At 45.1% G+C, this 26,900-nt stretch overlaps 1 protein-coding gene and 1 non-coding gene across 4 annotated transcripts in view; one reads left to right on the top strand and one right to left on the bottom strand.

Moving 5' to 3' along the window:
- LOC124711589 (trichoplein keratin filament-binding protein) overlaps positions 1–26,900 on the top strand; it is a 313,083-nt gene that overhangs the window by 130,422 nt on the left and 155,761 nt on the right. The window contains exon 2 of one of the 3 annotated variants that reach the window (XM_047241738.1): positions 4,350–4,533. The exons of the other annotated variants lie outside the window; for them this stretch is intronic. The gene's annotated coding sequence lies outside the window, so the exon portion shown is untranslated. The remainder of the gene's footprint in view (positions 1–4,349; positions 4,534–26,900) is intronic. 3 annotated transcript variants of the gene reach the window in all.
- Positions 19,225–19,298, bottom strand: Trnat-cgu. The gene has a single exon. It is a non-coding gene; the product is annotated as a tRNA-Thr (tRNA).

Raw genomic sequence — 26,900 nt, forward strand, 5'->3', positions numbered from 1 at the left:
TCTCGCGGACTTTGAACAGATTCTCACAAATTTGTGAGATAGATGTGGCGCGCGTAGAAACACTCACAGGAAACGTGTTGTTTTGCACGTAAAATCCGCATAAAGGCAGACTTTTGAATGCGAGTTTCCAATTTTATCGTAATAATTCATTTCATATTTATATGAAGCACCTTAAGCCTTTCCGCGCATTCGATTCACTTAAGAACGAATTTTATTGGATAAAAAGAATTTCGTTTTGGCATTATCCATTTATCTACCTTCGTGCTAAGTTAGAACCGGTTCGTACAAGTGTAAAGTACCATATAGAAGTGGCGCACTTCAAATACCTCGCAGAAAGCGTGTTTTCCCCCATGAAGTCCAAACGATGCAAGATTTTTAAATGGTTAAAACTTGTCTTAGACCTACCGGTGAACCAAATTTGAACCACCAGTCTACCTCCAACCCGGATTTATTTACGTATTCCTTTTTTTGCACTTATAATCCGAACGACGTTGACTGTTTTTGCATGTAAAATCCGAACAGTGCACATACAAATGGTGCCATTAGCTGAGCATTATTTTCAGCCCAATTAAAATCTCTTGCAGAATAAATTAATCGATTCGCACAATTTGTCTGGGCGCCAGCTCGGGTTCGTCGTTCAGACGTGTTTAATATACTGTAACAAAGCTGCAGTGAGACAGATGTTCGAATACAAGTGGGCGGGCTGAACCAAAAAATTTTTTTACCCCGTTCCTGGCTCAGGTACGTACTGAGCACCAAGAACCCCCCCCCCCACCCCCACCCCCAAAAACGTGATTCTGCGCGTCGCCTTTTCATACATGTTTTTATTGCGCTTGCGCTCTGTAACTAAACCACATGGTGTATACGATACTGAAAATCATTCACCAAAGTGAAAATCGAATCGAAAAGAGTACCATCATGCACATAAAAGTCCCCTGAAATTATCAGAGAAACGTCCGCAGCTCGTGGTCTTACGGTAGCGTTCTCGCTTCCCGCGCACGTGGTCCCGGGTTCGATTCCCGGCGGGTTCAGTGATTTTCTCTACTGGGTGTTGTGTGTTCATCATCATTTCATCATCATTGACTTGCAAGTCGCCAAAGTGGCGTTAAAGAACTTGCAATGCGGCGGCCGAACTTCCCCTCATGGGGCCTCCCGGCCAACAATGCCATATTTCATTTCGTCAGTGAAACGACAGTGCAGATGTTACAAAATTTCAACAGCTAACTACCTTTACGCCATTAAGATGCTGTTCAGGAGATAAATGAACCCGCTGGTTAAACCTTTCCTACTAGATTTAAGACAGACCGTACGCTGACTGTGTACCTAAGTCACCACATTCACTAGTAGTATGAGGACTAGGTCCGCAGCCAAAGTTTCATCATGACATTTGCCCTGCTAGATTGTGACTACTCGTATGGGGTATAACACCACGGATCAACTAAAGAAAGGGATACAACTCGTCGGTTCTGACCAATGACGGCGTATGTAAATCATAGATGATAATTTGTGAGCCATAAATAATAAAGCAGTTATCTTGGGAAACGAAGCGTCGAATCGTTTCGTTGTTGTTCGTCTTTTTAAAGGATTTGTGTACAGATGTGTGGTCAAAGTCGAGGCGGTGTATCCCATTGTTCAGTATTCCCTCATATATTATCCCTTTGATGGTGGCCAGATACGACATACAAGCCACGCAGTTGCTCGGACGCAGCTTTTACCGACGTCGCTGGCCGCCGCTGCCGCCCTTCCATGTGAGAGACAGCCAGGCCTCCGGCGGCCGCTTTGTCATCGAAGCTCGCCGGTGGTTCCCCCTCGGCGATAGTGCGAGGCACGAGCTTTCTGCGCGGCCGCTTCGCACCCAACTGTCCGGCTCGCTCGCAGCCCAGCTCAGCTGCGTCGGTCTCTTTTGCGTCGCCAATCTCTCTCCGGGCGTTGTTCCGATGATGCAGTACAGCAAGAAGATTGAAAAGCGAAACGTCTTTATTTGCTCTTCGATATTGACATCAGAGCTGTCAGACATCGTTTATACTGGAGTGAATGTAAAGCAACATTCGCATACAGTTAACCAATGTTCTATTACAAGCGTTGATGTGAGGAAACGGAAGGAGAGCGTGCGACGGGGGACAAGCATAGTAGTGCGCAAGTCCTACGAATGCTGCGTAGTAGTATTTTTTACAATCTTGAGACAGGTTTCACTCGATAAACACTGTTTCCAGTTACAGTGTAAAACATCTTCATATGCAGATATGAATATTTGCATGACTAACACGCAGGCAAATCGATGTTGGAGAAGAAGAATGCAGGTGCCTAAATTTGTGTGTAAGTGTGAAATGCAGTGCACGTAACACTGAACTGCATCTCCAGCCGTCCTCAGCGTCACCCTAAAGCTTGGCGCGTATGTCGCTTGACGCTTTTCGCTGGCTTCGCATTACAACTGAGGAGCAAATGGAAAATCAAAACGCACTTTACCGACGAGCAACGTAATATAGACATTCATGGAGGGGGGGGGGGGGGGGCAGTTACATGAAAACGAGACAGATGCAAAGGATCTAAGTAAAGTGTTATTACGTCGACGGTAATCGCCGTAACTGTTAATACATTTATCTCACTGTGTCACAAGACGGTCAGTGCCTTCATGTAAAACCATTACGTACCCATGTGCGCACTTCTTATTTCGTAGCAAATCTACGGCTACAAACGTCTCTCTTCACGGCTCCAAAAATATGAAAACCTCGTGGGAAGCGACGTTGCCAAGGTTGTTTCGACTGCGCTGCAGAAGTTTCGTTGAGAAGCCCTGATACGTTCTCCATACAGTCCCCATCTGTTCGCATGCGATTCCCATATTTTTGGAGTTTTCGTCACGGCGAGGACCACCTTGTCTCAGAGAGGTAGTTGGATAAATGCATTAACTGTTATGGCGATTACTTTATTATTTCAAAAGTTTGCTTACTTTTTTCCCGTTTGTTTCCTTTCAGTTTCACTTGTCATTATATGTTACAAATGATTTCGCATTTCAATAGCTGCTACATCTGCGATAGTTCCTACTGGCTGCAGTGGCACTGTGGAGCATTTCAAGAGTTTTACTAAAACACTTATAAGGCAGAGAACGTCAATAAACTATGATTAATGAAAAGTGGAACTTACGTAAACCTGTCATACAGGCAGCTTGATCTGCTAATTCTTTCTTAGAGGACAGGTAACATGTTGGCATCAAAAGGATAATCACTCACCACGTCTTTCGCATATTTTTAATGTTGAGCAGCATAATAGATATGTATCCGTACTTGATTTCTTCCAAACACATTTGTTGTGCTTTATAAAAAGCTTGTGCTTATTCACTTCTTTTCTACTTGACGAAAGCATGTAATAAATTGATCACCTCTGTCACCTCCCCAGTTGTACCGTTGAGATCTCGGTAATTTTCTGCCAGTCACATTTCTTTTTCTTCGGCATATGCTCTCGAGTCCCACAACAACCTACTATACCTGTATTCTTCTGTCACCAACATTACATAGGACGTACTCTTCACGCCACACCGTCGTTGACGCTCGTCAACACCAACAGTATTTCGCATGAAAAACAAGAGCATAGCCGTCTGCGCTGCTAGCGCCGAAGCGGAGAGGACGCGAAGATCTTCTGATGGTTTGTCGAAAGACCGCCAACGAGCAGAACACGAGCGAGCACCAGCGAATACGAACGGAATAAGAACAAATGGTATTCGCTCGCAGTCTCCTACCTACCGTTACACAAGTTCACGTTCGCTGATGTTCGTTTACTTGCCTTCGCTCTGGTGTAAACCAGGCTTCCGAGTAATGAGTAACTTTTGGATCACGTGTATTGCGTCGCTGTCGAGTCAGCTACCAGTTGCAAAGTGTATGTCACTCCTCAGTTTCTGCCCAGAAACACTTTTCAGAAACGGCGGGCTGGGGAGAAGGGATGAGGGTGAAGGCACATCTCGTATTAAAATACTGTTGACGATGTAGCAATCTACGCCGCTAGAATCGGTGTATTAATTACTAAAAATCCTTACGACTGTATACTACAGTCTTGAACCGTATAGTGAACAGCAACGCTCTATGAAACTGTACTGCTGGCAGCCGCACACAGCCTGTTTAAGTTTCCTACAAATCACCAGTACATGGCAGTACAGTAACCTCATCATTGATTTGCCGTTGACATTTGCCAGTTTTAAAACCGGGCATTAGTGTTGTCGGTGTTTTGCGTTGTTGCTGAGGCTGGTAGCGTCTAAAACGGGCGCGAACGGCGTTTGATGTAGACTGATCACTGTGATGGACACGGAAATGCCGCGTACTCATGTGAGACAGAGTTTGAAAGGGGTCTTCATTTTGCAGGCTGCTCAAACCGCGCAGTATCCAGCTTTGTGGGGCATTTGAACCTGACGGCAGCGTGACGTCTGACTGCGTGCAGGCGTACTCCTCGTCAAGGTTCCGGTCGACCACGTGTGACCGCCACGTGGGAGGGTCGCACCGGGGAGAACGCAACCCCTCCACATCTGCGCCTGCCATCCAACAACAGGTAATGCACTACCTAGAACGTTCTGGACCTCCCGCACTCGTACTAGCGGCAGCTGTACCGGGGAGTACCGCCCCACGCGCAGGCTGGCGTTGACACCACAGCACGGACGGTTGCGTTTGGAGTGATGGCGTGACCAGGAAGCGTGGGCGTGGACTGGGACTAACGGCGTCCCGCAGTGTGCTGCTCTGAGCCGCGGTTCTGCACTGCTTCGTACTTTTTGACAGTAGCGTATATGACACGTACACTGTTTGACGAAAAGATACGTAATTAACAGTTGCCATTAAATAAAACAACAGTATGATCACTGTTTCAGATAAAAATATGACTTTTTTGCCTGGAATAATTTCTAAACTACAGTAAATGCAACGAATTGGAATGCAAAAACAGCCGACTTGCCCGGAGTGGCGTATGACTTGCGGCAGAGAAGCTAATCATGCGAATAACGAACCATATCATTGATGATCAGTTCATTGTTGGTTACTATATAGGGAGCACCGTTAGATGCAACAGCTCTTTTGCTAATATCAGGTACTTCAGTACAGAATGTTCGTTTCTTTATTTTTTTCTTAGCTTGTGGAACTCGTCTTAGTGTAAATGCATTCTTAATAATTGCAAAGAGCAAGAAGGAGCTAAGTTCCAAAATTTATTTCTTAGTGGATTCCGTCTCATTCTTTCATTTTAAATAGTTTTGTTATCATTCTGACTTTTCCTGTTGCAGTATCTACCATTTCCAAAATTATCATCTCTAAATTATTATTGTTGACGAATACTGTTTCACCATTACGAGAACTCGCTGTTGTTGTTGTTGTTGTGGTCTTCAGTCCTGAGACTGGTTTGATGCAGCTCTCCATGTTACTCTATCCTGTGCAAGCTTCTTCATCTCCCAGTACTCGCTCCTCAGTACTCACTCTTCATCTCCCAGAACTCACTAGACCGACATACTCGCCGGAAGAGAATTCGGCAACTGTGTTGATATTAGTGAAAATTTTGTATATCTTTTATATTTAAGTCCCAGTTGCACATTTTTGGTGCTCAATACTTCAGTCGGTACAAACGGTACGCGTATACAATCACATTGTTGTCAGCCAACCAGTCTGTTTGTGTGTCCGTTCGTTCGTCCGTCCAGCCATCCGTCCGTTCTTAAGACTGTTAAGACCCCTTTTGTTTTCAGGAACGGGTGGAGGTTAAGTTGATATCTATATCGCATTCTAAGATCTACCGTCTCTTCGCGGTGTTAAAATTAAAGCTTTTACGACAATGCTCTCAAAAGATACGGCCATTTATGTCACATACTCGCAAACCCACTCATCAAAACTTGTAAGATACTTCCCATTGACCTATAATCATGAAATTTGGCAGGAAGCAAGGTTCTACAGTACAAGTGAAGTTAAAAAATCCGAAAATTGTTAATTTACAATTGCATCACACGACAGTTACATTTTTTTGTGTTTTGTTATTCGCCAGTACGCCTGTCAGTCTGTTAAGATCCCTTTTTCTTAGGAACGGGTAGTTGTATCAAATTGAAATTTATCTCACGTGCGTCTATGGTCCATTAGGGGTGTAAAAAAATTAAGCATTGTAATTCAGTGTAATCAAAAGACACGGCTATGTATGTCACATGTTTTGATATCTTGCCAGTATAACAGGTAAAAATCGTCGAGATACTCGATTCGCGGAATAATGAACTATGTAAAATTAAGTTTCTAGCAAGCCCTCGGTGCACGGGTCCTACCTACACTTATCCGGATTTTATTTACAGTATGACTAATTTCGATGCCCCTCGATCATCTTCAGATCTACGTAGTTGCGGAAGCAACATGTCGTTTCTGTACCGGAACTACAAATCGAACAGAGCATTCATTGTAGTCCCGATAAAGACGCGACGGGTTGTTTGCGCAGCTGCGTACATCTGAAGTGATCCAGGAAGGAGGAAACTAGTCATATTGTAAATAAATAAATAAATGAGGAACTGCGACCGAAAAATAAACGACACATTAATTTTGAAATTATTTGAATTAGTCGCTAATTTACTTATCATTTAACTCACAAGACAACGAAGTTAAATTTATGCAACACAGTTTTCGTAATTGCTCACTTTACAATATAGTACAAGGATTTCCGTCCGCCAATAATTAAGGGCATTAATTCCTGCGCGTCTTTATGTGACGATTGCACGAGTGTATCACAGATTTGAAAATTTTGTGCAATACCAGAACTTTTTTTTTTTAAAATATCGGTGACTCACTCAGCCAAAAGCGTTCGTGAAAAAGTTTTAACTAGTATTATTTCACTACTTCGTAATTTCTAGCTGTTTCATATCTTTCGTTAGCCGTCAACCATCCACAATTTTTAAACTTCTTGCTTCATTACTGAATCGTTTGTTGAGAATTATTTTATCTTATGACTGTTAGTGTAGTTCTAACGAATTCATAAGAAAGGTTGTTCCATAAAATTTCGGGCGTGCAGCCGCATAAACTTCACTTCTTCTTCTGATGTTTCGGCTGCATGCCGTCCAGTCATCTTCAGAATGGGCCGGATGCGGATGACTGACGCTCAAGCACTTGCTCCGTCTTTTTAAACCCGTGGACCGCGCCACTGCGCTGCGGCCACTGATACATTAAGGCGCCAGAGACGATGATCGGCAGGCAAAGAGGTAATACACATGCATGAAATTAGATCTATGGTTGCATGGTCGATCCACACGGTGATATCGATGTGTCACTGCGAGCTGCACCATTGCGACGTCTTTGTGAGTTTACTATAGAAAGTGCGGGATTCCATGATTTGTAGTCCCAGATAGATGAGGGCGAGGCTAAAATTTCGACGTTACCGTACACCGTAGGGTGGCCAGTGCCTATACAGTGTTCTGCCACCGGCGATTTATTAGGTTGTAAGAGCGGGGTGTACCTGCGGTGCTCTGTGCATGTCTCATGTACTGTACGTGTCGTCTGTGCAATGTATGAACGGCGACAGTCACAGGGGATCTTGTAAACCCAAGGCTTCCGAAGCACCAAACCATCTGTAACAGGACCCAGGAATACCGCTGTCTCTTCTGGAGGGCGAAAAAATCACTTTCACTTTGTTTCTGCTGAGGATCCGTCCTATTTTTGATGATAGGCTCCCCACGTATGGCAGAAAAGCCATGGATTTAAAACTTTCCGTGTTTTCTTCCGCATTCCGGATGTGTACTTTTTGTTTCATTCGTAATGTTTTACCTTTCTGGTCTGGAGTATACGCGTTGGTTTTAAAAACCCTTCTCAAGTGTAGAAACTCGTCCTACACCCTGCTCTCGTCAGCAACTACGTGTGCTCTGTGTGTCGGATTGCTGAGAACACTCATCGTCTGCGAAGGATGGTGGCAGCTATTTTGCCGTAAATATAAATCCGTATGTGTCGTTTTCCGATGTACTGCAAGTCCCAAAGTGCCATCATATTTGCGTCATGCCAGAACATCCAAAAATGGAAGGCCTCTATCTTTTTCGATTTCCATTGTGAACTAAATTTGTCTGTGGATGGAATTGAAATGATTAAAAATTCTTTTAATGTGTCTTTACCATGGGGCCACATTACAAAACGTGTCTTCAACATACCTCCAAAATACTGTGTGCTTCAAGGTAGCTGATTCCAGCACCTTTTTGTTGAAGTCGTCCATAAAGAAGTTGACCACCAAGGCCACGAATGAAACCAACAGGGGCGTAAGGAAAGCAGAGACAAAACACGGAAATCCATGGATTTTCTGCCATATGTGGGAAGCCTGTCGTCAAAAACAGGACAGATCCTCAGCAAAAACAAAGTGAAAGTGATTTTTTGCCCACCACCAAAGACAGCAGCACTCTTGGGTTCCGTTGAAGATGATTTGGTGCTTCGGGAGCCTTGGGTATACCAGATCCCCTTGTGGGTGTGGCCGTTCATACGTCGGACAGACGACACGTACAGTACATGAGAGATGCACAGAGCAGAGTGCTGCAGCGCTCCCTGTTTGACCGGACACGGCTCGCCTGTTGACGGGGGGACCGAGCCGCTCGTGTCCGGCCCCACACGACTCGGCTCGGACACGTACTCGCCCCGTGTCTGTTGTCCGGATACCGGACTCGCGGATAACCGAGCATGACCGGTCACCACTGACTTCTCACCTCCCCTCGCCCCGGCTCTGCACTGTACTGTACAAATCCAACGCCTCTCTCTCTCTCTCTCTTTCTCTCTCTCTCACACACACACACACACACACACACACACACAATGTATTTATCTCTGTCTCTCTCTCTTTTAATACAAAATTAACGTTTCCAAGGACGGGTAAGTGATACTGCTAAATTCATAAAGCACTTGGAAAGTAAAATGATATTTCGATACAATCGCGGATAGAACACGAGTCTCATTTCCAAACAGAAGATATATTTTTCCTTTCATTAATAGGAAACATTAAATTAGTGTTGTCCCTATAATCTAGAAGACAACCATTTTCATAAAGAAAGCATACAAAGAACATTAAACATTTACAGACGTGACTTGTCGTACTTTTCACATGTTTGCAACAGAAACAAAATTATAGTTATTGTTGATCAGCAGTAAATCACTAACGCGTTCCGGATTTAATTGGTTGCGGCGATTTGTTAGTAACATGCCGGCTTTACTGAAGCATCTTTCACTAGGTGCGCTTGTTGCTGGGATGCATAAAATACGTCTTGCAACAGCAGACAGGCCTGTCAGATCTGTTTCATGTCTGCTCCACCACTTTAAGATATCATCATCTCCGGGGTGCATTAAAATGTAGAGATCTACTTCATCTGCTGCGGATGATTTGATGTTCCTCCATTCCTATCAACTATCTCTCTTTCTGGGTGGTGATGACACAGTACATGAAGGATCTATGATAATAAACGAAATGCAAGTAATACAGGACTGATGTGGAAATCATCGAGAAGTTCCCGTAAAAACGAGGTGTTTTACGTTAATGAAGTATTATACGAATCATAACATTCCCGTTTTTCTATAATACACTGTCCACCAACTATACAAAAACGATTATGTTAATGATTGCATGTTGTACCTGCGTAAGTAGCACACATTTGTTGCACATTGCTAAGAATTTCCTGCTTTTCATTTATTTCAAGCATATTAAGATCACGGAAAGACGGCCAAAGAAACGTAGCAATTTTATGTCTGGAAGTGATCACAATCTTCTCACAAACGAAAGCCAAGGCTCAATTTTTAATCCTTTGTACCTCCTGTTAAAAATACATATCTGCTAGTACACATCAATTACGCTTGTTAATTATAAATCTATCGCGTATCATAATGAAACAGTGCTTTTAACTGCAGTAATCACTCACCTGACGGTCAATGTCATTGACACTGCAAATTTGTTGCAGTTTGTGAAACCAAAGAACTAACTGGATTGTCGGTTCTTTTTCGCCTTCTAATTCATCTGTGGCCTCTTTAAATGGTCTCAGGAAATGCGCAATTTTTCCTGCAAGCGCACTATCATATCCTTGCAATCTGTAAGCGGAGTCCTTTTCCGTCAGCAAAGCAGCAACTTCGTTATACTGAGTGTGTAAGGATTCCAGCACAGTGTACAAGCTGTTCCAGCGAGTGCAGACCTCTTGTTTTAACGATGATTTCAAAGACGAGCAGAGGCCACTTTTCTTAATGCATTTTGCAGTATTTATTGTTGATGCGACGTTCGGGGCATGATTTAACAAGAAGTTATCTTCATCGAAAGTATGGCTAAGTGCTATGTTTATACAATGAGCAGCACAAGGAATCCTTTAGTGATTTTCCAAAGCCTTTACACATTGGCACCCTGGTCGGAGACAAAAACAAAAATGTGCAACATGTCCGGCGAAATGTCCCAATCAGCCATCCTCTCTTCAGTTTCTTTCATAATACACTCCTGAAAATTGAAATAAGAACACCGTGAATTCATTGTCCCAGGAAGGGGAAACTTTATTGACACATTCCTGGGGTCAGATACATGACATGATCACACTGACAGAACCACAGGCACATAGACACAGGCAACAGAGCATGCACAATGTCGGCACTAGTACAGTGTATATCCACCTTTCGCAGCAATGCAGGCTGCTATTCTCCCATGGAGACGATCGTAGAGATGCTGGATGTAGTCCTGTGGAACGGCTTGCCATGCCATTTCCACCTGGCGCCTCAGTTGGACCAGCGTTCGTGCTGGACGTGCAGACCGCGTGAGACGACGCTTCATCCAGTCCCAAACATGCTCAATGGGGGACAGATCCGGAGATCTTGCTGGCCAGAGTAGTTGACTTACACCTTCTAGAGCACGTTGGGTGGCACGGGATACATGCGGACGTGCATTGTCCTGTTGGAACAGCAAGTTCCCTTGCCGGTCTAGGAATGGTAGAGCGATGGGTTCGATGACGGTTTGGATGTACCGTGCACTATTCAGTGTCCCCTCGACGATCACCAGTGGTGTACGGCCAGTGTAGGAGATCGCTCCCCACACCATGATGCCGGGTGTTGGCCCTGTGTGCCTCGGTCGTATGCAGTCCTGATTGTGGCGCTCACCTGCACGGCGCCAAACACGCATACGACCATCATTGGCACCAAGGCAGAAGCGACTCTCATCGCTGAAGACGACACGTCTCCATTCGTCCCTCCATTCACGCCTGTCGCGACACCACTGGAGGCGGGCTGCACGATGTTGGGGCGTGAGCGGAAGACGGCCTAACGGTGTGCGGGACCGTAGCCCAGCTTCATGGAGACGGTTGCGAATGGTCCTCGCCGATACCCCAGGAGCAACAGTGTCCCTAATTTGCTGGGACGTGGCGGTGCGGTCCCCTACGGCACTGCGTAGGATCCTACGGTCTTGGCGTGCATCCATGCGTCGCTGCGGTCCAGTCCCAGGTCGACGGACACGTGCACCTTCCGCCGACCACTGGCGACAACATCGATGTACTGTGGAGACCTCACGCCCCACGTGTTGAGCAATTCGGCGGTACGTCCACCCGGCCTCCCGCATGCCCACTATACGCTCTCGCTCAAAGTCCGCCAACTGCACATACGGTTCACGTCCACGCTGTCGCGGCATGCTACCAGTGTTAAAGACTGCGATGGAGCTCCGTATGCCACGGCAAACTGGCTGACACTGACGGCGGCGGTGCACAAATGCTGCGCAGCTAGCGCCATTCGACGGCCAACACCGCGGTTCCTGGTGTGTCCGCTGTGCCGTGCGTGTGATCATTGCTTGTACAGCCCTCTCGCAGTGTCCGGAGCAAGTATGGTGGGTCTGACACACCGGTGTCAATGTGTTCTTTTTTCCATTTCCAGGAGTGTATTTACTCCCGTCTTCTTAACGTCAAAGGAATTTTGTTGTAAATAAAACATTGTTCACAAGAGACCAATCTGTGTTTATGTAATGTGTTGTAAGCGTCAAATAGTGCACCTGATTATGCGAATCAGTCCACATATCAACTGTCGCAGCACATGTTTTATTAATAACTTCCGCAATAACAGAAGGCATTATGCTGTTTCGTATTGCATCAGCTTGTTCTTTGACAAGTCTGCTTATAGTAGAGGGATATGGCATGACATCTGCCAAGTTAACTTCTCCGTAATGCACACCTAGATGTATTAATTCTTGGGCTAGTTCTCTGAAACCTTCAGCGGAAACAAAATTAAAAGATCTCATATCTTTAACACACATTGCAACACACTTTGCTGTAATACTATTTTTATTGCTGCCGGTATCCCTGGAGGAGCTGTATCTTTGTGAGATTTCTTGCAACTGTATTTCTTTAAATGAGTAGTTCCCGACTGGAAAAACAATAATGTGGAGCAGTTTATGCGCGATACGTACCCAGTAGACCCACTCTTTTCGTCCACAACTAACAGAAATGTACTCCATACTTGGCTTTTTAGACCTTCCCGTTTCTTCAATCTGTAAACATTGGTTTCAATCTTGCGTCTTACTACACTGGCTTCCTCGCGCTGCATGATTACAGAGAGAGACACGCCACAAATGAGAAGGCCGTACTGGCTGCAGTCTCACAAGGATAATGACATTTGTAATGTGTTTGAAGTTACCTGCTACGTATTCGGTCACGGCATCTATGCTCGGTCGCGAGAACTAGTGCGGGCAGTCTATCCAAGGGTGTGCTCGCTCCATCTCGTATTTTGTGCTCGCTTACTCGGTCATGCAGGACTCTAGCACAGAGCACCGCAGGTACACCCCGCTCTTACAACCTAATAAATCGCCGGTGGCAGAACACTGTATAGGCACTGGCCACCCCACGGTGTACGATAACGTCGAAATTTTAGCCTCGCCCTCATCTATCTGGGACTACAAATCATGGAATCCCGCACTTTCTATAGTAAACTCACAAAGACGTCGCAATGGTGCAGCTCGCAGTGACACATCGATATCACCGTGTGGATCGACCATGCAACCATAGATCTAATTTCATGCATGTGTTTTACCTCTTTGCCTGCCGATCATCATCTCTGGCGCCTTAATGTATCAGTGGCCGCAAGCGCAGTGGCGCGGTCCACGGGTTTAAAAAGACGGAGCAAGTGCTTGAGCGTCAGTCATCCGCATCCCGCCCATTCTGAAGATGACTGGACGGCATGCAGCCGAAACATCAGAAGAAGAAGGGAAATTTATGCGGCTGCACGCGCGAAATTTTGTGGAACAATCATTGTGCCGCGAAAATACCAAGATGCATATCACATTAAAGATTTTGATAATTTTCAATCTTCCTGGTCCAAGAAAAATGTTTCGGTAGTTAATTGCTATAGATCTTGAATATTCCAAACTGCAACAAAAACATAAAAAAGCTGTACAAATTACTGTCGAAGTTCGTGAGGAATTGAGCACAGAATTTTGCAATCTCCTTATACTGAATGCCACGACCAGGTGAGCTCCCTTAAGAGCGCCGAACAGTTGTAAGGTGATGTGCTAATTCCTGACATTACTGTGGACGAGGCAGTAGCAGCCAATTTTTTCAGTCTCTGCAGTGGTTTGAGGACTTGTGTCTGGCCTCCTACTGCGTTATAACTCACCGGAATTTCACGTTCTTTCAGTCTGTCGATGCATCGCACTAAAGTAACTGGTGTATCTTTTTAAAAATAACCCACCTCACATGCTGCAGAAAAGACTTCCTGCGTGGAAAATACAACTCTCATTTTTATTCCGGCGACTGACGTGTGGCAGCTTTCCGCCGAATCTCTTCGATTTAGATACGAGGAAATGAATATACTTCTCATCTTTCCACAACTTCTCCTAAGAACTCCGCTCATTCCACGATGAAACGTTGTTACTGCTTTCGTCGTCTTTTTAACTCCGATATCACTATTTCTGATGCCCGACGAGTACAGAGAGTTATGTAACCCAGTTCACGTATAATCAAAGTTGCTTCAGAGGTGGGAAACGTGCGATACGGGATCAACTTTTACCCGGCGATCGCTACCGATGTCGTTTGTAATGTGAGTAAAAGGAAGTTGGGTGTCGGTACATAAGTCAAATTTATAACTTTAGCCTTATATTCTGCAAGATGAAAGAATAGGCGTTGGTTTCTAACCCTCACTCTTACGTTTCCGACTGTTATTTTCCGGATGCAGTGCTTTTTTGTGTGATTTTCCCCTTGTTGAAGTAAGGAGACGAGTGTGATCTTGTGGACCCTGTAAATAGAAATACTTGTGCCCGCATTTAACAGGAGCGGTTGTATGATTTTCTTCGTTCTCGGCTGTGCCTTTGTATTTAGCATCTGATGCGTTTGGCGGCGTGTTGCTCAAGAGGGAAACTGCGTGATTATTATTGCAATTTTTGAGTGACTCCTTGGTGTTATTTCCTGCGAATAACTATTCCGACCGTATTAACAGTGCAAAGGAAAGGGGATAACTGCTTGTTCATATTGCGGTTTCAACAGTAGAGAGTTGAAATTTTCTCATTTTTCTTTAAAGTGTTACATTCATACTTACATAATCATGATTTCGGCTTCAAAGTGCCATTATCAAGTGTTTTAAGTGTTATAAATTGCCTAGGATGGCCTACTGTCGTATTAAAATACACTATTAGACACATTGTCTAAAGTTTATCAGCACCTCACGCTGACAACCAGCAGCATATTTGTGCTTGAGAAAAGCTGATATCGCATACTCGACACACGAAGCTAATCTGCCGAGTAATGGATGTAACCAGGCTAATGTTAAACAAATGACTGTGCCGTTAGCGATCTGGAGGAAACTTGTAAAGGAAATGATTCCGTTCCACAAAGTAGATGAGAGATTACAGGTACACTTGATACGGTTCTTCGTCGAATTGGTATGAAGGCATATACAGGTTGGCTATCGAACGGCTTCCGTGGGCAATTTTCACTATATAATTATTGACCAGATTTAAAAATTAAAAATGTTTTCGTAAGCTGCTCAATAAGATGTGTAGTCTTACGTTAAAAGTTTAACACAGTAAGACAAGTACTACTGCTAGAAGCTATACGGCGTGTATATTGAGCTAGTATAACTTACGGCTTGCAAATTACTGATAATATATTAATGCAGTATCTGAGAACAACAGTACTTAGAGACTTTAAATATGATTTCAAACCTTTTGCAAACTACGATATTGCAGTTGCTGTGTTGTTCAGAAGTGTGATGCAAAGTTCCTTCGGACATGTATGCACGTAAACTTCTGTTGCTTAGATGCTTAACGTCAAATATTTAACACATCAACTCGTTTGTAAAGGAATCAAATGTTTGATGCTGTTTCATACGGGGTAATTTGATTCTTTGAAGAATGTGGGTAGAGGCTTTTCTGGTAACACTAAACTACGATGCTTAAAATATTCAGTTTGGCTTGGGATGCTACTTAAGGGAACGAGGATCAGCTGAATAAAAATACTAAAACTGCTAGTTGTATGTGGGTATCTGACAGCTTAATAAAAAACAAGGGCGGAGCATGTTACCCTGTTACTGTTGTGTCCGGGATGGTGGACAGGCCATCCAACGAAAGAGGCGGCCGGCCGCCGTTATGTCAGTATGTGAAAAACAAGTGGTCAAAATACGTTGTAACGAAAGTGATGTTCAACAAGCGTCCAGTGCTGGTGGATCATGCTGTCGGATGAGGAAACTGTGTTTACCACCTCCATCCAATCGCGCCCCCGCTTACACGTGATCCTTCTGCCGCACAATGAGGAAAACGTGCTGGGCGGATCGCAACGCCCAACCAACTTGCCTCCTTAGCCGCTTCGTCGGCTGCATAGTTTCCCCATATCCCGATATGTCCCCGTACCCGACAGAGTTTGCACCTGGTGGAAGTGCTGGATACATTTGCTGTACATACTGCAGGGCACAGAGGGAGTCGGAGCACTACCGTGACGGCTGCTCACCGGCTCGAGTGCCTTTAGGACTCTGTATCTCTCGGCTTCATAATTTGTTTGTTGTTCTGGAAGGCGGACTCTGAAGACCGTATGTAGAACAACAAGTGAACAAACGAGTATATTCCACAAGTTACAACCATCCGTATATACGAGGGCAGTTCAATAAGTAATGCAAGACATTTTTTTTCTCGGCCAATTCTGGTTGAAAAAACCGGAAATTTCTTGTGGAATATTTTCAAACATTCCCGCTTCGTCTCGTATAGTTTCATTGACTTCCGACAGGTGGCAGCGCTGTACGGAGCTGTTAAAATGGCGTCTGTAACGGATGTGCGTTGCAAACAACGGGCAGTGATCGAGTTTCTTTTGGCGGAAAACCAGGGCATCTCAGATATTCATAGGCGCTTGCAGAATGTCTACGGTGATCTGGCAGTGGAGAAAAGCACGGTGAGTCGTTGGGCAAAGCGTGTGTCATCATCGCCGCAAGGTCAAGCAAGACTGTCTGATCTCCCGCGTGTGGGCCGGCTGTGCACAGCTGTGACTCCTGCACTGGCGGAGCGTGCGAACACACTCGTTCGAGATGATCGACGGATCACCATCAAACAACTCAGTGCTCAACTTGACATCTCTGTTGGTAGTGCTGTCACAATTGTTCACCAGTTGGGATATTCAAAGGTTTGTTCCCGCTGGGTCCCTCGTTGTCTAACCGAACACCATAAAGAGCAAAGGAGAACCATCTGTGCGGAATTGCTTGCTCGTCATGTGGCTGAGGGGGACAATTTCTTGTCAAAGATTGTTACAGGCGATGAAACATGGGTTCATCACTTCGAACCTGAAACAAAACGGCAATCAGTGGAGTGGCGCCACACCCACTCCCCTACCGAGAAAAAGTTTAAAGCCATACCCTCAGCCGGTAAAGGCATGGTTACAGTCTTCTGGGACGCTGAAGGGGTTATTCTGTTCGATGTCCTTCCCCATGGTCAAACGATCAACTCTGAAGTGTATTGTGCTACTCTTCAGAAATTGAAGAAACGACTTCAGCGTGTTCGTAGGCACAAAAATCTGAACGAACTTCTCCTTCTTCATGACAACGCAAGACCTCACACAAGTCTTCGCACCCGAGAGGAGCTCACAAAACTTCAGTGGACTGTTCTTCCTCATGCACCCTACAGCCCCGATCTCGCACCGTCGGATTTCCATATGTTTGGCCCAATGAAGGACGCAATCCGTGGGAGGCACTACGCGGATGATGAAGAAGTTATTGATGCAGTACGACGTTGGCTCCGACATCGATCAGCGGAATGGTACCGTGCAGGCATACAGGCCCTCATTTCAAGGTGGCGTAAGGCCGTAGCATTGAATGGAGATTACGTTGAAAAATAGTGTTGTGTAGCTAAAAGATTGGGGAATAACCTGGTGTATTTCAATGCTGAATAAAACAATCCCTGTTTCAGAAAAAAAATGTGTTGCATTACTTATTGAACTGCCCTCGTATAACATCTCGAAACAATCTTAAAAATTGAAAAACTAAACTTTTAAAAATGTAGTCTGGAGTACGAGATTTCTTGTGCTTGGATCTCTGAAGACGCAAAGACAGCAGTTTGTTAGATGCCTGGCTCTTTAACGTGAGGCCTAATATGAACAATCACTGACGTGGCAGCCGTGGCGTTACCGTAACCGCTCGCGGAGCACAGGCACAGGTAAACGTAAACACCGGACTCACCGCACGCTGCCTGCGACATGCTCGCCGGTGGACACGTGTGCTGGCCTCTGGCGTGCTGGGCGCACACTGCTGGACGGTCTGACGAGAAGGTCGCACTGTTTGTTCCGCAGGTGCGGCACGGCGAGGAAGTCTCGCGCAGCAGCACCTGGAGGGGAGCCGATTCAAGTTCAGTAGCGTTGTACGACCGGCAAGGAAGTCTGCTGTGGCTGCGCTCTCTCCTGCACTAATGCCACGACGCGGGTCAGTCAGCTGTCGGTCGGCAGAGCACTTCCCCGTAGGTCACAGCGAACCGGCGAATTTGGATTCATATAATACTAGAGGAGCGCCATCACCAACTGGACGTGCATTTCGGAACGAAAGGGACAGGTGTTACCGGCACACATAGTGTCTTTCGTTTATCTCCTGTAAACATAGGATTGTTTTGTGTTTCGCACAAATTTCCTGCCAATGGGTCCAAAGCGGAGGTCCACAATAATTAGAAATTTGATGGGTTATGTAGATAAATAATTGAAACTTTAGATAGAGCCAGTAACAAGTTGTATGGATTGCATATGTCATTGAAAAAGTCCTAATCTTCTTTACGCTCGGTTTTTAAAACGTGAAATATCTGTAGTATTGAAATATTCGTTTTGCCCATTCAAACATACTTGCTATATTATTAAATTTGTTCTGCAGAAGTGACACTTAAAAGAGACGTACACCAGCTCGAAGCAGCTAAAACCAAGTAAAAATGATTTCAAAATGCGAATATGTTTGTTCTCTCATTTAGCAAGATCTTTTATTCGTAGAGTTCTACATTCCTGGAGCCTTGATCTTTGAAGGTTAACGAATCCAAAAGAAACATAAGCACAAATCGTTTTATAACAAGCGGGATCATAAGAGTTGTAAATGAGGTATCGTTTCATAGAGAGATAAACATTTTCTTGAATCAGTACAGGGTGTTAGGCGTATACATACAGATATTGAGATCCTTGTTAACTTAATATGTACCCACATTAGTGGATTAGTGTCTTTTTTTTTCTCTCTCTCTAACAGTCTTCCTGGAAACACATCACATGATTTACTGCCTGGTGTTTTCTGCACGTTTGTGCCACAAAGTGGACTACGCCCGTCAGTATAGTCTCTCCGTTTTGTATCCATGCGTCCACGATACTCTGCTACCCAGAGGAAAATAAATGTCAGTGGCTTGCTCTTGCTACACGTACTTGGAGGTACTAACCAACCTAAAACGTACTAATCGTAATAGGTATAATTATTTGTCCCCAAATGAAGTAAATACCGATGTAATGTTGTTCAGTACATTGTTCTCAGTCATCTGTATGATCTGTACTTATACCCGTTACACCTCGTGTATATTCACACATATAGTACTTACACAGTCGTAGTTCCCTGAATAGAATTTCCGGTGTTCGCTTACAATTCGCTTACAATCAAAGTGCAAATGCTGAGTTTCAGTGAAGATAACGAGAGCAAGCCGCAATTCGTCAATAATAAACAATCTGTTCTTTCGGACATACCATTGGTGATCTTGCAGCTCTCGAAGAATGAAATTACAATGAAATCCAACCCTTTAGCTGCTTTCAGGCGTTGATAAATATCAACAGGGACATTTGAAAATGTCTGCCCCAACCGGGACTCGAACCCGGGATCTCCTGCTTACGTGGCAGACGCTCTCTCCGACTGAGCCATCGAGGACACAGAGGATAATGCGACTGCAGGGGAGTGTCTCTTGCAAACTCCCCATAAGACCCACACTTCCAACTTACTGTCAACACACTACATTTATAGTGCCCCTGCCCACTATACTGATTACTCGCGCCATTCACTCTACTGATTCCCGTAAGAGTTCGGGCAATGTGACTGCATCCGCACTGAAGAAGATCGTTGGCCGGTAAGCCTTATCTATATGAAGATGATATCTGTTCTTTCGGAAATGTCCCGGATTCGAGTCCCGGTCGGGGCAGACATTTTCAACTGTCCCCATTGATATTTATCAACGCCTGTAAGCAGCTAAATGTCTAGATTTCGCTGTAATTTCATGAGTCAGATCTGGTCTGACTACAATTTGCTGCTTTAGATATAACACGCAAGTAATAGCATTAACAGGAAATTACCCACGTAGATCAAAAACTGCTGTTGATGAGACAGTCGAGTAAGTTTCTTATTTTAGCTTGCTGCGACGTCAGTTGTAACTATGACAACATTAAACAGATTCCAAGCTAAGCATGGAAATTTAAACGCAATTTCAAAGGAAAAACAAGAATAGGAATATAATTCAAATGTCAATAAAATTTTCTTGGTTCCCAAGCCATATGAGTTCGAATAAAATACTTGAGCTTTCGATGGCTGTATCTGCCATTGTCGTCAGGAGTAAAAACCACTGACTGCCTGGACTATTTTTTTCCTTTATTGTTATCTCTCCCTCCTCACCCCCATGTGAACTGAGAGGGCGGGGCGGCTGGCAGCGGCACGAACAACCCACTCTTCAGCCAGTAGAATTTACTTCTAACTTAGATGCTAAAAGAAAAGAACAAGGAGACGTATGTACTATGAATTTAAAATTACTTTAAAAGGTGATGTTAATGGGGGGATAGAAGTAATGTAATGCTGTCTTCATTGATTCAGTGTTGGTAGGACGGATTTATGTCGAGGCAGAGTACGTGGTCCGGGAGAGGGAGACGGTTGAAATTCCTTTGCGAGAGGATGTGGAGGGTGTGCAGGTGGAGGGTTGGTGGGATGTGTGAGATGTAGCAGCACACTAGGATTGCAAAGGGGAGGGGACACAGTATGATTGTCGGAGTCGGGTTTACGTGTGGTGTAGGTTATTCAGAGGTGTTCAGTGTGAGTGAGGAGATATCGAAATGTACTGAGTTAAAGGATTCTTGTGGGGGAAGGTAAGCGGATGCAGAAAGCGAGGCGGTAAGCATGGAATTCAAGTATCTGGATGGACATGTAGAACTTGGGAGGGGCGGATATCCATGCAACATTTGCATAGCAAAGGATGGGGCAGATCAGCGGTTTCTATGTGTGAAGGACTGTGGAGGGGTGCAGTCCCCACGTTTTGCCTCTTAGTAGTTTGTCTGTTTTGGGCTTTCTGTTGGGTGATTGGTAGGTGAGGTCTTCACATTAGTTGCTGTTCGAAGGTTAGTCAAGGTATTTTAGCGCGTTAGCTGGATGAGACGGTCGTAAATTGTGAAATGGAAGTCATGGAGATGGAAGCTCCCGATGGTGTGTCCTGTAACTATTACCTGCGTTTTGCAGGGGTTAATCTTTAATGAGCCATTGATTGCACCAGGAGGTAAATTGATTCAGGTGGATTTAGAGGGATTGTTGGGATTTCTGGAGCATAGGATAGAGGGCGAGGAAAGTGATGTCATCACCATACTGAAGGAGGTGGTTTGGGCATCGGCAGTGTATAAGAGGTAAAGGAGAGGGGAGGATCCCTGGGGCGCTCCTGCAGTGGGGTGGAAGGTACGGGAATTAGTGATGGTAAAAAGACATAGGACGGCCGGTTGGAGAGGAAGGACGCAATAAGACAGGAATAATTGATTGTAAGTGCATAACTCTTGAGTTTGGAAAGGAGACTGGAATGCCCTGCGTGGTTGCGTGCTTTCTCTAGGTCAAGGGAGACAAAGATGGCGGATGTACAATTGTTGAGCTGTTGGGATAGGAGATCGGGGTGAGGTTCAGAAGTTGATCATCAGCAGAAAAGGAGGGACAGAAGCCAAATTGGGTAATAGAAAACAGATGCTGTTGGAGCAGATGTTGGTGGATGTGTCAGGAGAGGATTGATTAAAAGACCTTGCTAAACACTGAGGTGAGGCAGTACGAGGAGGTATCAGTGGGGGGTTTGTTTGGTGAGAAAAAAAATTAGGATTTTGGAGGCGTTCCACAGGTTGGGATGGTAGCCTCTGGAGAGGATGGTGGTATACAGGGTTGCAAAGGTGATGAGAAAGGAGAAAGGGCATTCTTTGAGGTGGCGATAGATAGTTCAGTCATGACCAGCGGACGTCTTGCATTTCCTGTGAAGTACTTGTTTTATGTCCTGTGCTGTGACTGATGTGTTTAATTGCGTTTCTGGTATGTTGAAGTACCAGAAGCTGAGGGCCAGGGGTGGTATCTGTGTATTCGGGGACAGAAGGGAATTGGGAGCAGTCAAAGTGAGGGTCGTCAGGGATGGGGAAGATGCCTGAGAGATAGTACACAAAGTGAGTTGCTTTGTTCACGTCGTCAGGTAAGGGTCGGTCGTTGTGAAATATCGGGTAATGAGGGATGGGATGGGAGCCAGTAAGTTGGTGGAATGTTTTCTCGTATTTGGGAGAGTTAACTGGGAGTGTAGCATTGAGTCTGATGCATGTCCAGTGCCAGTTCCGGCGTTTTCCAGCATTGAATAAATTTCTAATGCGTCGTTGTATTTGCCAGAGGTGTTTGAGCGGTTCCCAGTCACTAGCCTTTAGGGAGGATTGACGTAAGCGATGGGATTCACGGAGGAGTGCAGCTTGTGGGGGAGAGTGGGGCGCTGAGGATATATATAATAGTGATATGGGGGAGATAGCATCTGACAAGGTCTGTTTCAGGATTCCTGGTAGGCATTCCATTTGGTACGGGAGCAGTAATTGATAACATTTGGATGGGGTGCATGGCGATGGAGATGGAGTAGTGTGTAGGAAATGGCGAGGAGGACAGGTACGTGATCATTTCCAATTGGATCGAGGACTTGTGCAGTGAGGTGTCCAAGGAGGTTGGGTGATGCTAGGATGACATCTGGGGTTGTGTTGCTTTCGGACAGGTATGCTGTGACATGGAGACAATTTCACCTTGGAGGGGTTGAGTAAACTGGTACCACAGTTGGAATTCAAAAGCGGATCTATTATGGATGTTGAGGTCAGTGGCAGTAATATAGGTGCAAATGGTACATTCGATGTTGGTGATGAAATCATAGGAGATGGGATTATTAGGTCGGTTGTGGATGGTAGGACAAATAAGTTAGGGGTTTGAGGAGGAGGCTAAGTGTAAGCTGTTCGGTGAGATTATTGAATAAGGGTTGCGGCCGAATGAGGATGTTCCTGTGATGGCCAATTGCTACTCCACCTCAGGCCAGGGAAGGGGAAGGGGGAGGGGGAAGGAGGGTTATCAGTGTGGTGGCGGATGTAGGGAGAGGTACGGATGGTATGGTGTGGTTGGAGGAAATGAAGGTCTCGATGTTGTGTTGGGAAAGGGTATGCATACAAGGGCTTATTGGCGGGTAGTGAGCGGATGTTGCTATATAGGATGCTGTAGTGCTGTCACAGTATGATGAGAGGCTTGGTAGTGGGATGCGGAAGTAAGTGGTGGAGAGGTTTACACGAGGGTGTCGAAATGGGCGGGTTTTGGTACGGTTTTACGCTTCTATGGCCATGATTGTAGCCTCTGGAACCAACCATAGAGGGCCGAAACGACGTGTGCGCGGAAGGCGAGTTGTGCAGATCATAGTAATTCCTTGCCGCCGCGGGACGAAATGAACGTCAGGTGGCGTAAGGGGCCGGCACCAAGTTTGAAACTGCCACTGCCGCCTCCCTACATGCATGACACATCCGTCTCCGCTTCGTTTCGATATACAAAGCCCGCCCCCACGTCGTACTAAGCGTGTACTTCTTGTCTCTGTTAAAAATACTTGTTTATTCTAATCGCAGTCGCCTCCTTTATAAAGGAATTACGGGTATTTTGACGCATGAACCGAGACTCTCGCGTTTTCTAACTGTATTCTGTGTCTGTTTTCTGGACAGTGCTCGACTATGACCGTCATGTCAATCTCCCTTTGTTTAATATGTAGCTTGTGTTCGGTACAGCGCTCTGCAACTGTGCGAATTGTCTGGCCTATATCGACACTGCCGCACTCACAAGGGACACTACACACACCGGGCAGACGAAGAACTATGTCGTCTTTAACAAGGCGCAGCGTATCTCGTTGACTTGGGAGCGGGCCGAAACACTGGTGTCAGTGCAAGTCTCTGCAGCACACGTCCTAACTCGCTGCCCGTTGTCACACAGAATGGCAGGAAAGCTGCTGACTTGGCCTCTTCTGCCGATTCACAAGGCGTTCTTCTTCGGCGTCATTCGAAAGCGTTTGCAATGTCTCTCTTGCTATAATCATTGTCTCTCAACGCGTGTCTCAAATTCTACAATTCAGACTGTAAACCTTAGCCTACATCACCATATAGATTCGTTTCAAAAAGTTGATCCCACAGCTGGGGACGTATCCTTGTGAGGCTGAGCTTGTGATTTAAAATAGTGAACAACTTGAAGTCGTGAGTTAGTCTCATTGATCAGCAAGTATACTTTTCCAATCTAGACGTGTTCAAGAAAATGGGTATTGTGCTTAGCCACTTAGCGGATTTCTAGTAAAGTGTTGCAGATTAGTGAGCAATGCACGTGCCCCGTGGGAAGAGTCCTCGTATCGGAGGACAGCGCAAGTGACGAGCTGGCCAGTGGTGGTGGTGGTGGTGGTGATCAACGAACGAGGCGGATGTCGCGAGGTCAAACTGAGCGTGGTGTGTAAGTTCGTTTCTGTGGAAACTTGGAGTTTGGTGTGTATGTGAGTTTCGACCAGATGACTCTGAGTTGTTACCTTGCTTCGTTTTTTGTTGATGTTGCCGAAGGAGTCGCAGCCCTGGGGAACCTTTTTGAAAGTAGTTTGGCTGCTACTGGTGGAAGAGCAGGGATAATTTGAATCGTGTCACGCGGGCAAAGCGAAGCAGATGATTATTATGTAGACTGATTTTGAAAGTGTAGCAGTTTAAAAAACTGATGCAGGGTACGGTCGGGAGTCGAGTTTCGCGCGACACCACGACCGACCACTACGGGGACAGACAAAGGAAACGTATCACCTTGTCCACCTTGCTACCTGAATCATTTTCAAGAATCCAGGCACCTAATCTTGTTCCTGTGGATTACACAGACTGCATAAATATGTTGTTGCATATTGATTGGCTACTGTATGAAATACACTTTCGTATTAGTAAATTATCTTATATACACCGCTGGGCCGGGGTCCCAAATTACGAAATTTTACTTACTATGTATAATTATTGAGTGTAATAGGAAGAATAAACCGTTAAAGTTGTAGGCGATTGAGTGGGGGTGTACAGGATGTGAAATTCAGTACAGAAAGCCGTCACCTCTCGACAGCGACGTTGGTGCTGCCCCGGCTGTGTATGGACTGGAGGTGAAGCTCGGGTGGCCTGCCGCCTCACTCAGCAAGCTCCGTTCCAAGGTTCACCAGTCGTGGTGCTGCCGACCAGAAGCAGCCCGTGACCACGTGTTTCCAATGGGGGGGGGGGGGGGCGGCCAGCAGTTGAACACCCTCTGTGCGGAGGTGGTTCAGAACAGCGCGGGCAACACGCCGTCTTGCGACCGACACGCGATCTTGCTTTATCTTGCTGATGGACAGGTGTGAGAACACAAAGAAAGCCGGTAGTCGGCGTGCTGACGCTCGCGCGGGAGAATACATGAACGAGTGCTGAATTTATGTGAAAACTCATAAAAATTTTTAAATGAAACAAACGATATTAATGCTCTACACCTTTATTCTTTATGTCTTCATATTTGCTCTCTGTCACTAGAGGACTGGTTGTTGTTGTTGTTGTTGTTGTTGTTGTTGTGGTCTTCAGTCCTGAGACTGGTCTGATGCAGCTCACCATGCTACTCTATCCTGTGCAAGCTTCATCGTCTCCCAGTACCTACTGCAACCTACATCCTTCTGAATCTGCTTAGTGTATTCATCTCTTGGTCTCCCTCTACGATTTTTACCCTCCACGCTGCCCTCCAATGCTAAATTTGTGATCCCTTGATGCCACAGAACGTGTCCTACCAACCGATCCCTTCTTCTAGTCAAGTTGTGCCACAAACACCTCTTCTCCCCAATTCTATTCAACACTTCCTCATTAGTTACGTGATCTACCCATCTAATCTTCAGCATTCTTCTGTAGCACCACATTTCGAAAGATTCTATTCTGTTCTTGTCCTAAATATTTATCGTCCATGTTTCACTTCCATACATGGCTACACTCCATACAAATACTTTCAGAAATGACTTCCTGACACTTAAACATATACGCGATGTTAACAAATTTTTCATCTTCAGAAACGCTTTCCTTGCCATTGCCAGTCTACATTTTATATCCTCTCTATTTCGACCATCATCAGTTATTTTGCTCCCCAAATAGCAAAACTCCTTTACTACTTTAAGTGTCTCATTTCCTAATCTAATTCCCTCAGCATCACCCGACTTAATTCGACTACATTCCATTATCCTCGTTTTGCTTTTGTTGATGTTCATCTTATATCCTCATTTCAAGACACTGTCCATTCCGTTCAACTGCTCTTCCAAGTCCTTTGCTGTCTCTGACAGAATTACAATGTCATCGGCGAACCTCAGAGTTTTTATTTCTTCTCCATGGATTTTAATACCTACTCCGAATTTTTCTTTTGTTTCCTTTACCGCTTGCTCAATATACAGATTGAGACAACCCTGTCTCACTCCCTTCCCAACCACTGCTTCCCTTTCATGCCCCTCGACTCTTATAACTACCATCTGGTTTCTGTACAAATTGTAAATAGCCTTTCGCTCCCTGTATTTTTTTACCCCCGCCACCTTCAGAATTTGAAAGAGAGTATTCCAGTCAACATTGTCAAAAGCTTTCTCTAAGTGTACAAATGCTAGAAACGTAGGTTTGCCTATCCTTAATCTTTCTTCTAAGATAAGTCGTAAGGTCAGTATTGACTCACGTGTTCCGACATTTCTATGGAATCCAAACTGATCTTCCCCGCGGTCGGCTTCTACCAGTTTTTCCATTCGCATTATAGCGTGTAAAATGTTGGTATGTCACGTAACTATGTCGGTGAGAGAGAAACACCTTGCTGTAACCGAGTTTTGAATTCGATGAGTTCGTCCACACACGAGCACTGCGACATGTGCAACTGTTCGGCGCCTTTGTTTCATTGTTATTTGTCATCCTCCGTACAGTCTAGAGTTGGCTGCATCCTATTTTCATCTGTTAAAGAAGACCTTCAATGAAAATTTTGGAAATTGCTGATGTCATCAGTCCCTAGGCTTACACACTACGTAATCTAACTTAAACTAACTTACTCTAGGGACACACACACACACACACACACACACACACACACACACACACACACACACACACGCCCAAGTAAATATGTACACATCAAGAATAAAGATGTACAATGCTAATAATGGTAGTTTTATTTAAAAACCTCGTAGAATTTTGATATAAGAAATCGGCTTTCCCTTTC

Source organism: Schistocerca piceifrons, chromosome 8, assembly GCF_021461385.2.
Source record: "Schistocerca piceifrons isolate TAMUIC-IGC-003096 chromosome 8, iqSchPice1.1, whole genome shotgun sequence".
Classification (NCBI taxonomy): domain Eukaryota; kingdom Metazoa; phylum Arthropoda; class Insecta; order Orthoptera; family Acrididae; genus Schistocerca; species Schistocerca piceifrons.